Below are 12,935 nucleotides of genomic sequence, written 5' to 3' on the forward strand. Positions count from 1 at the left end.
TGATTCTCTAGTGCATACAACAGAGCAACACAACCAGAGTAACCTTCTTAAACAGAAAGTAATATCATGCTATATTTTTGTTCAAATTACCAAATTGTGTTTTGTATTTGGATATTAAGTTTCAAATATGAGCATTGCTCTATGTGTACTCTGTCACTTCACTGAATTGTTTTTCTTTTTCTTCCTTCAGTTTTCCTCTCTAAATAACTGATTTTCTCCTTTTCTCCTCCTCGTATACAACATCAATTATCAAAAGCCATCACTGTGTATTTGGTGCATCTTGTGTTTAGAATATATTTCTCCTCCATATCTATATGAGTATATATATTCCATATATATAGAGTATATATATATATATACATACATATATATATATGGAGTTTATATATGAGTATTTATGCTCAAGTTATTAGCTCACTACTTTACCATGGTTTTCAACTTTTGCTTTCTTAAGCAATCGCATATTGTCACACTTCTTACAACCATATATTGATTTCTTGGGCTCATTATGACACCTAATGTGTTCCATTTTATCTAAAAGTTATGAAAATGTTAGAATATAGCATATTATGTTTAATCAATGCATACTAATTAAAATCATACATATTTTAATAAATTGCTTGATAAACTTTTGATTTCTGTCATTGCTTGACTTGCGTACTAGAATTTAGACTCTTCATTGTTATAAATTTTTGTCCTATTTAGCAGCATATTCTCTGCATCTAAAATAATATTTGGCTTTACTTTGCACTCATAAGCATCTAAAAAGTCCTGAGCTTTATTTTGCCTTCTTTATGTAGGTTTTGAATGAAACGATGAATGAAAAACTTAGTTAATATGTACAAACAAACTGGGAAATGTAGCTCAAAATCTCAGAATTCATTTTCTCTGGTATTAACAGTAGTGCCTTTCAGTTTAATACTAATGTATTTCTCCAGACTATCATATATTAGTGTATAAGTTCAGAACAATTCCTATAGCGATTTTTGCCAAACAAGTTTTTGTGGATGTTCCTCATATCACTGAATAGTACTGAAGACAAATAAATGTCAAAAAAACTGGTCAACGTAGACTATAATAATCAATTGTATTGTTTCTTGAAGCCAGAACTACATGGTAAAAAGCCTTTTATTTCTTAAAATCTCAGTTTATTCTCCAGTAAAGTAAAAACTTATTTCTAGGCATTTTTAAGGCCTCTTTTTTTGGGGGGGAAATCTGAGTCTTATTTTCACAATGCTTATAATCTATTTACTGAAGAGAGCTATGGGTTCCAGTCATAATGATGTGAATTTTCTTCTAGATTTCAGCAGAATACACAGGATTAGTGAATATTTCTGTACTTCTGACAACTTGACTATAAAATTTGGATTATCATTATGTTATAACTTGAAGGGACTTGTGAATACCGAATTTTAGAATATAGTTTTAAATTATATCAGTGTGGATAGCCTTGTAATAATTCAATACGAGATATTTGAAAGTAAAAATACTAAACATATAGTCACATCTATATAGTTTAATTTTTACAAGGTTTAGGGTAAGAATTTAACTGTGAGATCACACCACTCAGTACATTATCAGTAACAAAATAAGACTGATTAGTAGATTGCCATAGAGCCTAACTGGTCCAGCTATGAAGAAAGACTGTTCTTAAATATCACTCAAGCATTTAGTGTTAAGCATCTGTGTCAGTGTCACTAGTATGTTTCCAGTAAGATGTTATCTTGTTTATTGTAAACAGTTGAGATAAAACAATTCATAGTCTCAACAACACATAAAGCTATATTTTGTGCTTCATACATGTGTATCTCGTTCATAGACTATTCATGCTTCCCCATGCCACCATTACAAAACCTACAACTTAGAATATAGAAAGGGATCTATGCTTGACTATGGTTAAAGAAAATTCTAACTTACACAGCTCTTTAGCTTACAGATATTTTAATACATGTTTTAATTTTATAGCAATGTTATAGAGTAAATATTGCAATACCAATATCACAGTTAAACATAATTCATCCTTCTGTTTCTGTTTTCAGTTTATATATATGAAAGGGAGTCCATTGCAATTCTGCAATAGATTTAATCATTTAGTTTTTAATATAAATTATTACCCACGTGCTAAAATATATTTTACTTTTAACTTTACTATAAGACATAAATTTACTCATGTTAAATGATGGACATCTTCAAATTTTTGAGACTGTACATGAAGGTCACAATTTTGTCAAAGTACCTATGTGGGTCATCATATACACAAAAAGAATACACTATATTGCTATTTACTTCTCAAAATAGAACCATGCAGGAGCTGTTGGAATGGCTCAGTGGTTAATAGCATTTGTACAAACATAAGCACCTGAACTTGAGTCCAAGCACTCATATGATAAAAATGACATGGCCTGTAGTCTCAGCATTGTGGATGCCCTGAAGAGGTAGAGGCTGATGGAGCTTGTTGAATAACTAGCCTCTTCAAAACAGCTGCCATCATTTCAGTGAGTGACCTTGTTGGAAGGCAATAAGGTTAAGAAAAATAGAGGACAACGTTTAACTGTGTCTGTCTCTGGATTATAAGGGTATGCCTCACAAACATTTACCACACACACACACACACACACACACACACACACACACACACACACACACCATCTTAGTGTGGTAAAATAGTCATGACTTTTGGTTTAGAAAAGTCAATTTTTATCCTAGTTCTGCTGTTTGGTAGTCTTATGAGCTTCAGAAATTCTGCTGACCCTTGAATATGTGCTCCCTTATCTGGGATATTATATAACTAGTTCTGTCCATTCTGTAGGATTATAGTGTATTTTTAAAAAAATATGCAATGCATGAAAATTACCTCACATGCCCTATATTTAACAAATTGCTCCTCACATGTGCAGGTTGAATCAGAACCTAAATACCACCTGCATAATGCATCATAAATTCATCTAGGTGATGTGAACATACCAAAATATGTAGTTCTGCAAGAAGTCAAACATTGCTTTTTTTCATACTTGAAAATTCAATTTTATTGATATTTGTGCTATAATTCTCAATGTCTAATTTGAGCATAAATCTCTGGTATAGAGATTTTATAAAAAATGTCTTGATCCTTCTATTTTGAGAGATGAATGTATTTGAGTACCTTTAGCAGAGCCATCACAGTACGATTAATTCAAAGGTAGATACAGACCAGAGTTAGAACATTAGAGGAACAGTAACAAACCAAAAGAACAACAAATAATCAAAACCAATATACCACCAAGTAAGTGGTCATTGGCTTAAAGGAAGTGGGATTTGAAATATAGAAGGCTGAATTTCAATACAAAAGCAAGAAGAAAATAAAGGATCACTCTCACACTCCTATGGCTTATTCTGCTGCTTCTTTCCGCTGCTCTCGTAGCCCTCTCCTTCGCTGATAGCAATGGAAGAAGAAATAGCTGCACTCGTCATTGACAATGGCTCTGGCATGTGCAAAACTGTCTTTGCCGGCCATGGGACATGTTTCCCTCCATTGTCAGTTGCCCCTGAGACGAGGGAGTCATGGTGGTCATGGGCCAGAAAGACTCCTACATGGAGTGACAAGGCCTAGAACAAAGTATCCTGACCCTAAAGTATCCTATTGAGCACGAATAGCATTGTCACTAACTGGGATAACCTGGAGAAAGATCTGGCACCAGACCTTCTACAAGGAGCTGCATGTGACCCCTGAGGAGCACCCGGTGCTTCTGACTGAGGCACTCCTGAACCCCAAAGCTAACAGAGAGAAAATGACATGATAATATTTAAAGACTTCAGTACCCTAGCCATGTACGTGGCCATTCAGGCGGTGCTGTCCTTATATGCATCTGAGCACAACACTGGCATTGTCATGGACTCTGGTGATGGGGCTCACACACTCAGTGCCCATCTACAAGGGCTATGCCTTTCTCCACGCCATCTTGCATCTGGATCTGGCTGGCCTGGACCTGACAGACTACCTCATGAAGATCCTGACTGAACAGGGTTACAGTTTTACCATCACTGCTGAGAGGGAAAGTGTTAGTGACATAAAGGAGAAGCTGTGCTATGTTGCCTTGGATTTTGAGCAAGAAATGGCTACTTCTGCATCATCTTCCTCCTTGGAGAAAGGTTATGAGTTGCCTGATAGGCAAGTGATCACCATCGGCAAGGAGCGGTTCTGGTGTCTAGGGGCTCTCTTCCAGCTTTCCTTTCTGGGCGTGGAGTCCTGTGGCGTACATGAAACCACCTTCAACTCCATCATGAAGTGTGATGTGGACATCCTCAAAGACCTGTATGCCAATACAGTACTCTCTGTTGGTACCGCCATGTATTCAGGCATTGTTGACAGGATGAAGGAGATCACAGCCCTAGAACCCAACACAATGAAGATTAAGATCATTGTTCACCCTGAGCGCAAGTACTCAGTCTGGATTGGTGGCTCCATCCTGGCCTCACTGTCCACCTTCTACCATAGGTGAAACAGCGAGCAGGAGTATGATGAGTCAGGCCCCTCCATTGTCCATTATAAATGCTTCTAGATGGATTGAGCAGGTGCTAGGCATCTATCTGCTGCTTAAGCTGATTCTGAAGTATCAATTTTCCCTGACAAATGTACACACCTCATGCTAGTCTCATGAAACTGGAATAAGCCTTTGAAAGAAATTTGTCCTTGAAGGTAGTATCTGATATCAGCACTAGATCATAGAACTTGTTGCTTATTTTTGACCTTGTGCTCAAGTTAACTATTCCCTTGATCTATGTTTAACACCCTGTGAATATCTTGGTTTAGTCCTTAGTTCATGTGGCTTGGTCACTTGGTGGCTGAGAAGAACACGCTGTGAAAAATAAGTCCCCAGTTTAGTGGAACTCTGTGAGCACCACATAGTGATCTGTGCAGGATATTAATCAAGGGCAGACTTCCAGGGTATCCCAAGGCTGGCAAGGGTTCCTGAACCAGTTACCACTTCCTTCTTGCCAGTCTATCAGGGTGGGAAAGTCCCAGCCTTAGGATCCAGTTTCCATTCATGTTTTTCCCCTCCTGACCGCCATGGGTTGTTACTTGTCTTGAGTTGGAAACATTTACATCTACACCTGTAAATGTATTCATCCTTTTAATTTATGTAAGGTTTTTGTACTCAGTTCCTAAAGAAATTACAAATTTTGGTTTTCTACTGTTCAGTGAGCACATTAGGCTCTAGCAACACGCCATTTTGTAAAGAAACTAAAAGTGCTGCAGTAACTGAAAAACAAAAAACAAAAACTAAACCTAAACAAAACAAAAAAAAACCCAAACAAAAAAGAAAAATAAAGGATCAATCTATCACCTGCAATAGGATATAATCCAAGGTAAGACACATTGCTATGATAGTACTACCTTCCCCCTCCTTATACCAGTTCAATTCTGGGCAAGATTTTAATTTTAGCATGTCTATTATATGGTTTGCTTTCTCTTAGATAATGATAAATATCTTGGCTTAGAATGTGAACAGACACTTGGAATTTTTTTAATAAAACATCTCTCATTTCTACTGTTAAATCATTCATAGATTTTTTAAGAGCATCAATTAATAAATACATGAAATGAACTTAAGTTAGAATTTATACAAGTCAGGGAATTTTAGATTACTATTCTTGATTTTAACTGCTTTTGTAACTCAAAGTTCTAATGTTCACATTCCTCCAAACAAAAGCATACTCAGGCCTATCACAACAATACCCCAGTCTGTTCTTCATATCCATTTTTTTGTCCTAGTTAGGATTTCTATTGCTGTGAAGAAATGACATGACCACAATAATTCTTAGAATGGAAAACATTTAATTGATGCTGGATTGAAGTTTTAGTTTTATTCTATCGGTGTCATGACAGGAGACATGGCAGCATGCAGGCAGACATGGTTCTGGAGAGGTAGCTGATAATTCTACATCTAGATCTGTAGATAGCACAAGGATAGGCCACACTAGGTCTCACTTAATCAACTGAGATCTCAAAGGCCAGCCTCAGAGTGACATAATTTTTCTTCATAGTGCCATTCCCTACGAAGCAAGCATTCTAATACACGACTCTCTGGGGGTCATTTCTATTCAAACCACTACAATCAACATAACAGTTTCCTGGTATGGTACTAAGTAACTAACAGTAATGGTCATCAAGTCTCATAATACTTAGTGTAGCAGAAGTTTTGTCAATTTGCAATCAATGGGACAAATAATGAATAGCCTGCAAACTCCAACAGACATAACTAATTTATTCATTGTATACTCTTGATTCAAAACTGTAGCAGTAGAAAATGCATCTAAACCTTAAAATAAAGCTAAAGATTTTTAACTAAATCTATGAGTTACTACATGACATTGACAAAAACTATGGAAATGTTCATAACATGAAATTCAATGTATATTTATGAAGATCATTTCTATAATAAGCTTGGCTAATATCAGAAAATGTTTGTTATAGTTCTATTTTTAAAGCATTAAATCTCCTAGGTTTTCTCCACCTAGGTTACCTCATACAATTTACTTTTTCCAGTTCTATTTGTATATCTAAACATTTCATAATTCAATTTTTCTGACTGTGATGACATAAAATCTCAATGTTAAATTTGCCATTTCAAATTTCTAAGGATGTCTGTTTATATTATGTTTAGTAAAAATCTATACTTATTTTACTATTAAAAGTTCCTTTTGTGTCTATAGGCCCTTGTTTGGTTGGGTTATTGGTCTCCTTTATCCTTTCTTGTGTATACTCTATTTAGTTTAGGCACTAAGCAAATATTTAGCTGTCAAAAATTTCTTCCATTTAGTTGACAGCGTCTTCACTTGACTCTTACCTTTCTTTGCTGCAGAGAAACTATTCAATTTTCAAGTTCCCATTTCTCAATACCTGTCCTTATTTTCTGAGTATCTTGCATCCCATTTAGAGAATTCTTATGTAGACTTAGGCAGTGTTGTAAGCTCTCTACCATATTATCTTGATGTTTCACATTCTACACTGAGATCTTCAGTCTATTTGGAGTGGGTTCCTTCAGAGTTAAGAGATAAGTGCTTAAGCACATTGTTCTGTATATGGACATTCAGTTATTCCAACAGTTTGTTTTGAAGATGCTATCTCTTTTCAGCTTTGTACTTGTGATATCTCTTTCAAAAGAAATTGTCAGGAGGCTATAGTCATGTAGATCTAAATTAGTTTCTTTATTCTGTTTCTTTTATGTATGTATATTTTTGCTATTATCATGGTATTCTTATGGCTGTAGATTTGTAGTATATCTTAGATCTGGTAATGCATGTAGCATCATTTTAAGATTTAATTTATTTCTGTAATTGTTTGTGTATATGTGTGTCTGTATATGTATATGTGAATATGTGTGCCAATTTCCACAGAAACCAAAAGAGAATATCAGATCCCCTCAAGTATGCTGCCTGTACAGTGAGTATTCTTTTTTGTTATTATTAAATTATTTTACTTATTTACATTCCAAATATTTCCCACCTTGCTTGCCGTTTCCCCTCTCCCTGAGTTCTTCACCCTTTTCCCCTCCCCTTTTGCCTCCACCCACCCAACCCCCACTTTACTCCTAACAGCATCCCATTCCCTGGTGCATCAAGTCTCTACAGGATTAGGCTTATCCTTTCCCATGGAGGCCTGACAAAGCAGTCCTCTTCTACTTATACCCCGGGGGCCATGGATAAGTCCATGTGTGCTCCTTGGTTGGTGAATCAGTCTCAGGGAGCTTGGAAGGGTCCAGGTTATTTGATACTGTTGTTCTTCCAATGGAATTGTAATCCCCTACAACTCCTTCAGCCCTTCCTCCAATCCTTCCATGGGGGTTCCTAACCTTAATCCAATGGTTGACTGTATGTTTCTACATTTGTCTCAGTCAGCTGAACAGTGAATATTCTTAACTGCTGTGTTATCTTATTTTCCTCCTCAGAATTGTCTTGGTAACAGGGATATTTTGTGTTTCTACACAAATTTCAATATTACATTTTGTATTTCTATGAAGAATTTCATGGGGATATTGATTGCAAATGCATTGAACCTAAAAATAGTTTTTGTTAAATGGCCTTTGAAAATGTATTGTTTCTATCAATATATGAGCCTTGAAGTTCTTGTCTTCAACTGTCTTTAATGACCTTTCTTTATAAATAGTGATTTCACATTAATCTTCTAATGGCAATGGCTCAACAGTTACCTGTATATTAGTGTCTTGCAGAGGGCCCAATCTTAGTTTCTATAATCCACAATGTGGCTCACAACAACATGTAACTCCAGTTTGAGGATACATGATGACTTATTTAGGTGTAAACAGACATATATACTACACATATAGATATATTCATGCAAATTACTCAAATACATTAAAAAAGAAAAGTTAACCTTTAAAAAAATAGTTCTACTTATGTACCTGTATTATGGTTGAACCTGTCTAATAGTCTTTCATTTTTTCCCATACTACAAATTATCGAAGCTACGGAGGGAGACTAAAGTTTTTTGATCATAAAAAATCTGATCACAGTGAAATGAAAACAGAGTATGTATAATATTAGCTTTACAATGCTCTGAGTTATTCCCTTTTAATCTTTATTATAGTCCAGATATATTTATATTCATGTTAATAGTGCCATTATTGTCCTGGCTATATTTTTTATTTAAATAAACTCTGATTTTTTAAAAGATCAATTTTTATAACATGTATGAATAGGTCTTAATTGTTTCTTCAAAATTGTTGGAATTTAGGACTCTTCTTTAAAAGCTAGAAGGGTGCAATAGCAATATTTTTGCCAACCAAGCAACAAACAATAGTTGATATGAGGCCCCCAGCACATATGCAGCAGACAATTCAATCAGAGAAGATGTAGCTAACCCTCAAGAGACTGGAAGCCACAGGGAGTCATGAGTTCTGGTGGGGTCGGGTTGGGTGCGGGACATTCTCTTTGAGACAGGGTAGGGGAGGAGGTATGGGATTTGGAACAGTCAGAGGATGGACTGGTAGGGGGATAAAATGTGGACTGTAAACAATGATTAAAGAATAATAAAACAAAAAATAAATAAAAATTAGCAGCTAGAGGTAGAACTAGTTTGAATTTTCTTTTTCTTCTTTTTTTATTGGATATTTTTTATTTACATTTCAAATGTTATTCCCTTCCCTGGTTTCCTGAACATAAGCTCCCTATCTTTTTTTTTTCTTTCTTTTTTTTTTTTTTTGTGGTTGAATGCACATTCTTTTTTTTTGTTTTTTTTTGTTTTTTTTTTATTAACTTGAGTATTTCTTTTTTTTTGTTTGTTTGTTTTTTTTTATTAACTTGAGTATTTCTTATATACACTTCGAGTGTTATTCCCTTTCCCGGTTTCCGGGCAAACAACCCCCTCCCCCCTCCCCTTCCTTATGGGTGTTACCCACCCAACCGTCCCCCCATTGCCGCCCTCCCCCCCACAGTCTAGTTCACTGGGGGTTCAGTCTTAGCAGGACCCAGGGATTCCCTTTCCACTGGTGCTCTTACTAGGATATTCATTGCTACCTATGAGGTCAGTGTCCAGGGTCAGTCCATGTATAGTCTTTAGGTAGTGGCTTAGTCCCTGGAAGCTCTGGTTGCTTGGCATTGTTGTACAAATAAGGTCTCGAGCCCCTTCAAGCTCTTCCAGTTCTTTCTCTGATTCCTTCAACGGGGGTCCTATTCTCAGTTCAGTGGTTTGCTGCTGGCATTTGCCTCTGTATTTGCTGTATTCTGGCTGTGTCTCTCAGGAGCGATCTACATCCGGCTCCTGTCAGTCTGCACTTCTTTGCTTTATCCATCTTGTCTAATTGGGTGGCTGTATATGTATGGGCCACATGTGGGGCAGGCTCTGAATGGGTGTTCCTTCAGTCTCTGTTTTAATCTTTGCCTCTCCCTTCCCTGCCAAGGGTATTCTTTTTCCTCATTTAAAGAAGGAGTGAAGCATTCACATTTTGATCATCCGTCTTGAGTTTCGTTTGTTCTAGGGATCTAGGGTAATTCAAGCATTTGGGCTAATAGCCACTTATCAATGAGTGCATACCATGTATGTCTTTCTGTGATTGCGTTAGCTCACTCAGGATGATATTTTCCAGTTCCAACCATTTGCCTACGAATTTCATAAACTCGTTGTTTTTGATAGATGAGTAATATTCCATTGTGTAGATGTACCACATTTTCTGTATCCATTCCTCTGTGGAAGGGCATCTGGGTTCGTACACTTTCTGGCTATTATCAATAAGGCTGTGATGAACATAGTGGAGCACGTGTCTCTTTTATATGTTGAGGCATCTTTTGGGTATATGCCCAAGAGAGGTATAGCTGGATCCTCAGGCAGTTCAATGTCCAATTTTCTGAGGAACCTCCAGACTGATTTCCAGAATGGTTTTACCAGTCTGCAATCCCACCAACAATGGAGGAGTGTTCCTCTTTCTTCACATCCTCGCCAGCATCTGCTGTCACCTGAGTTTTTGATCTTAGCCATTCTCACTGGTGTGAGGTGAAATCTCAGGGTTGTTTTGATTTGCATTTCCCTTATGACTAAAGATGTTGAACATTTCTTTAGGTGTTTCTCTGCCATTCGGCATTCCTCAGCTGTGAATTCTTTGTTTAGCTCTGAACCCCATTTTTTAATAGGGTTATTTGTTTCCCTGCGGTCTAACTTCTTGAGTTCTTTGTATATTTTGGATATAAGGCCTCTATCTGTTGTAGGATTGGTAAAGATCTTTTCCCAATCTGTTGGTTGTCGTTTTGTCCTAACCACAGTGTCCTTTGCCTTACAGAAGCTTTGCAGTTTTATGAGATCCCATTTGTCGATTCTTGATCTTAGAGCGTAAGCCATTGGTGTTTTGTTCAGGAAATTTTTTCCAGTGCCCATGTGTTCCAGATGCTTCCCTAGTTTTTCTTCTATTAGTTTGTATCCTAAAGCAAAAGGATATACCTTCTTCTCACCTCCTCATGGTACTTTCTCCAAAATTGACCATATAATTGGTCAAAAAACGGGCCTCAACAGGTACAGAAAGATAGAAATAATCCCATGCATGCTATCAGACCACCACGGCCTAAAACTGGTCTTCAATAACAATAAGGGAAGAATGCCCACATATACGTGGAAATTGAACAATGCTCTAGTCAATGATAACCTGGTCAAGGAAGAAATAAAGAAAGAAATTAAAAACTTTTTAGAATTTAATGAAAATGAAGGTACAACATGCCCAAACTTATGGGACACAATGAAAGCTGTGCTAAGAGGAAAACTCATAGCGCTGAGTGCCTGCAGAAAGAAACAGGAAAGAGCATATGTCAGCAGCTTGACAGCACACCTAAAAGCTCTAGAACAAAAAGAAGCAAATACACCCAGGAGGAGTAGAAGGCAGGAAATAATCAAACTCAGAGCTGAAATCAACCAAGTAGAAACAAAAAGGACCATAGAAAGAATCAACAGAACCAAAAGTTGGTTCTTTGAGAAAATCAACAAGATAGATAAACCCTTAGCCAGACTAATGAGAGGACACAGAGAGTACGTCCAAATTAACAAAATCAGAAATGAAAAGGGAGACATAACTACAGATTCAGAGGAAATTCAAAAAATCATCAGATCTTACTATAAAAACCTATATTCAATAAAACTTGAAAATCTTGAGGAAATGGACAATTTCCTAGACAGATACCAGGTATCGAAGTTAAATCAGGAACAGATAAACCAGTTAAACAACCCCATAACTCCTAAGGAAATAGAAGCAGTCATTAAAGGTCTCCCAACCAAAAAGAGCCCAGGTCCAGACGGGTTTAGTGCAGAATTCTATCAAACCTTCATAGAAGACCTCATACCAATATTATCCAAACTATTCCACAAAATTGAAACAGATGGATCACTACCGAATACCTTCTATGAAGCCACAATTACTCTTATACCTAAACCACACAAAGACACAACAAAGAAAGAGAATTTCAGACCAATTTCCCTTATGAATATCGACGCAAAAATACTCAATAAAATTCTGGCAAACCGAATTCAAGAGCACATCAAAACAATCATCCACCATGATCAAGTAGGCTTCATCCCAGGCATGCAGGGATGGTTTAATATACGGAAAACCATCAACGTGATCCATTATATAAACAAACTGAAAGAACAGAACCACATGATCATTTCATTAGATGCTGAGAAAGCATTTGACAAAATTCAACACCCCTTCATGATAAAAGTCCTGGAAAGAATAGGAATTCAAGGCCCATACCTAAACATAGTAAAAGCCATATACAGCAAACCAGTTGCTAATATTAAACTAAATGGAGAGAAACTTGAAGCAATCCCAGTAAAATCAGGGACTAGACAAGGCTGCCCACTCTCTCCCTACTTATTCAATATAGTTCTTGAAGTTCTAGCCAGAGCAATCAGACAACAAAAGGAGATCAAGGGGATTCAGATCGAAAAAGAAGAGGTCAAAATATCAGTATTTGCAGATGATATGATAGTATATTTAAGTGATCCCAAAAGTTCCACCAGAGAACTACTAAAGCTGATAAACAACTTCAGCAAAGTGGCTGGGTATAAAATTAACTCAAATAAATCAGTTGCCTTCCTCTATACAAAAGAGAAACAAGCCGAGAAAGAAATTAGGGAAACGACACCCTTCATAATAGACCCAAATAATATAAAGTACCTCGGTGTGACTTTAACCAAGCAAGTAAAAGATCTGTACAATAAGAACTTCAAGACACTGAGGAAAGAAATTGAAGAAGACCTCAGAAGATGGAAAGATCTCCCATGATCATGGATTGGCAGGATTAATATAGTAAAAATGGCCATTTTACCAAAAGTGGTCTACAGATTCAATGCAATCCCCATCAAAATACCAATCCAATTCTTCAAAGAGTTAGACAGAACAATTTGCAAATTCATCTGGAATAACAAAAAAACCAGGATAGCTAAAGCTATCCTC

At 36.6% G+C, this 12,935-nt stretch overlaps 1 pseudogene; it reads left to right on the forward strand.

Moving 5' to 3' along the window:
* The first annotated feature begins 3,409 nt into the window (after nt 1–3,409).
* Nucleotides 3,410–4,538, forward strand: Actg1-ps8 (actin, gamma 1, pseudogene 8; annotated as a pseudogene).
* Nucleotides 4,539–12,935: the final 8,397 nt, after the last annotated feature.

The sequence above is a fragment of the Rattus norvegicus genome, chromosome X (assembly GCF_021556685.1).
Source record: "Rattus norvegicus strain SHRSP/BbbUtx chromosome X, alternate assembly SHRSP_T2T, whole genome shotgun sequence".
In the NCBI taxonomy this organism is placed as follows: domain Eukaryota; kingdom Metazoa; phylum Chordata; class Mammalia; order Rodentia; family Muridae; genus Rattus; species Rattus norvegicus.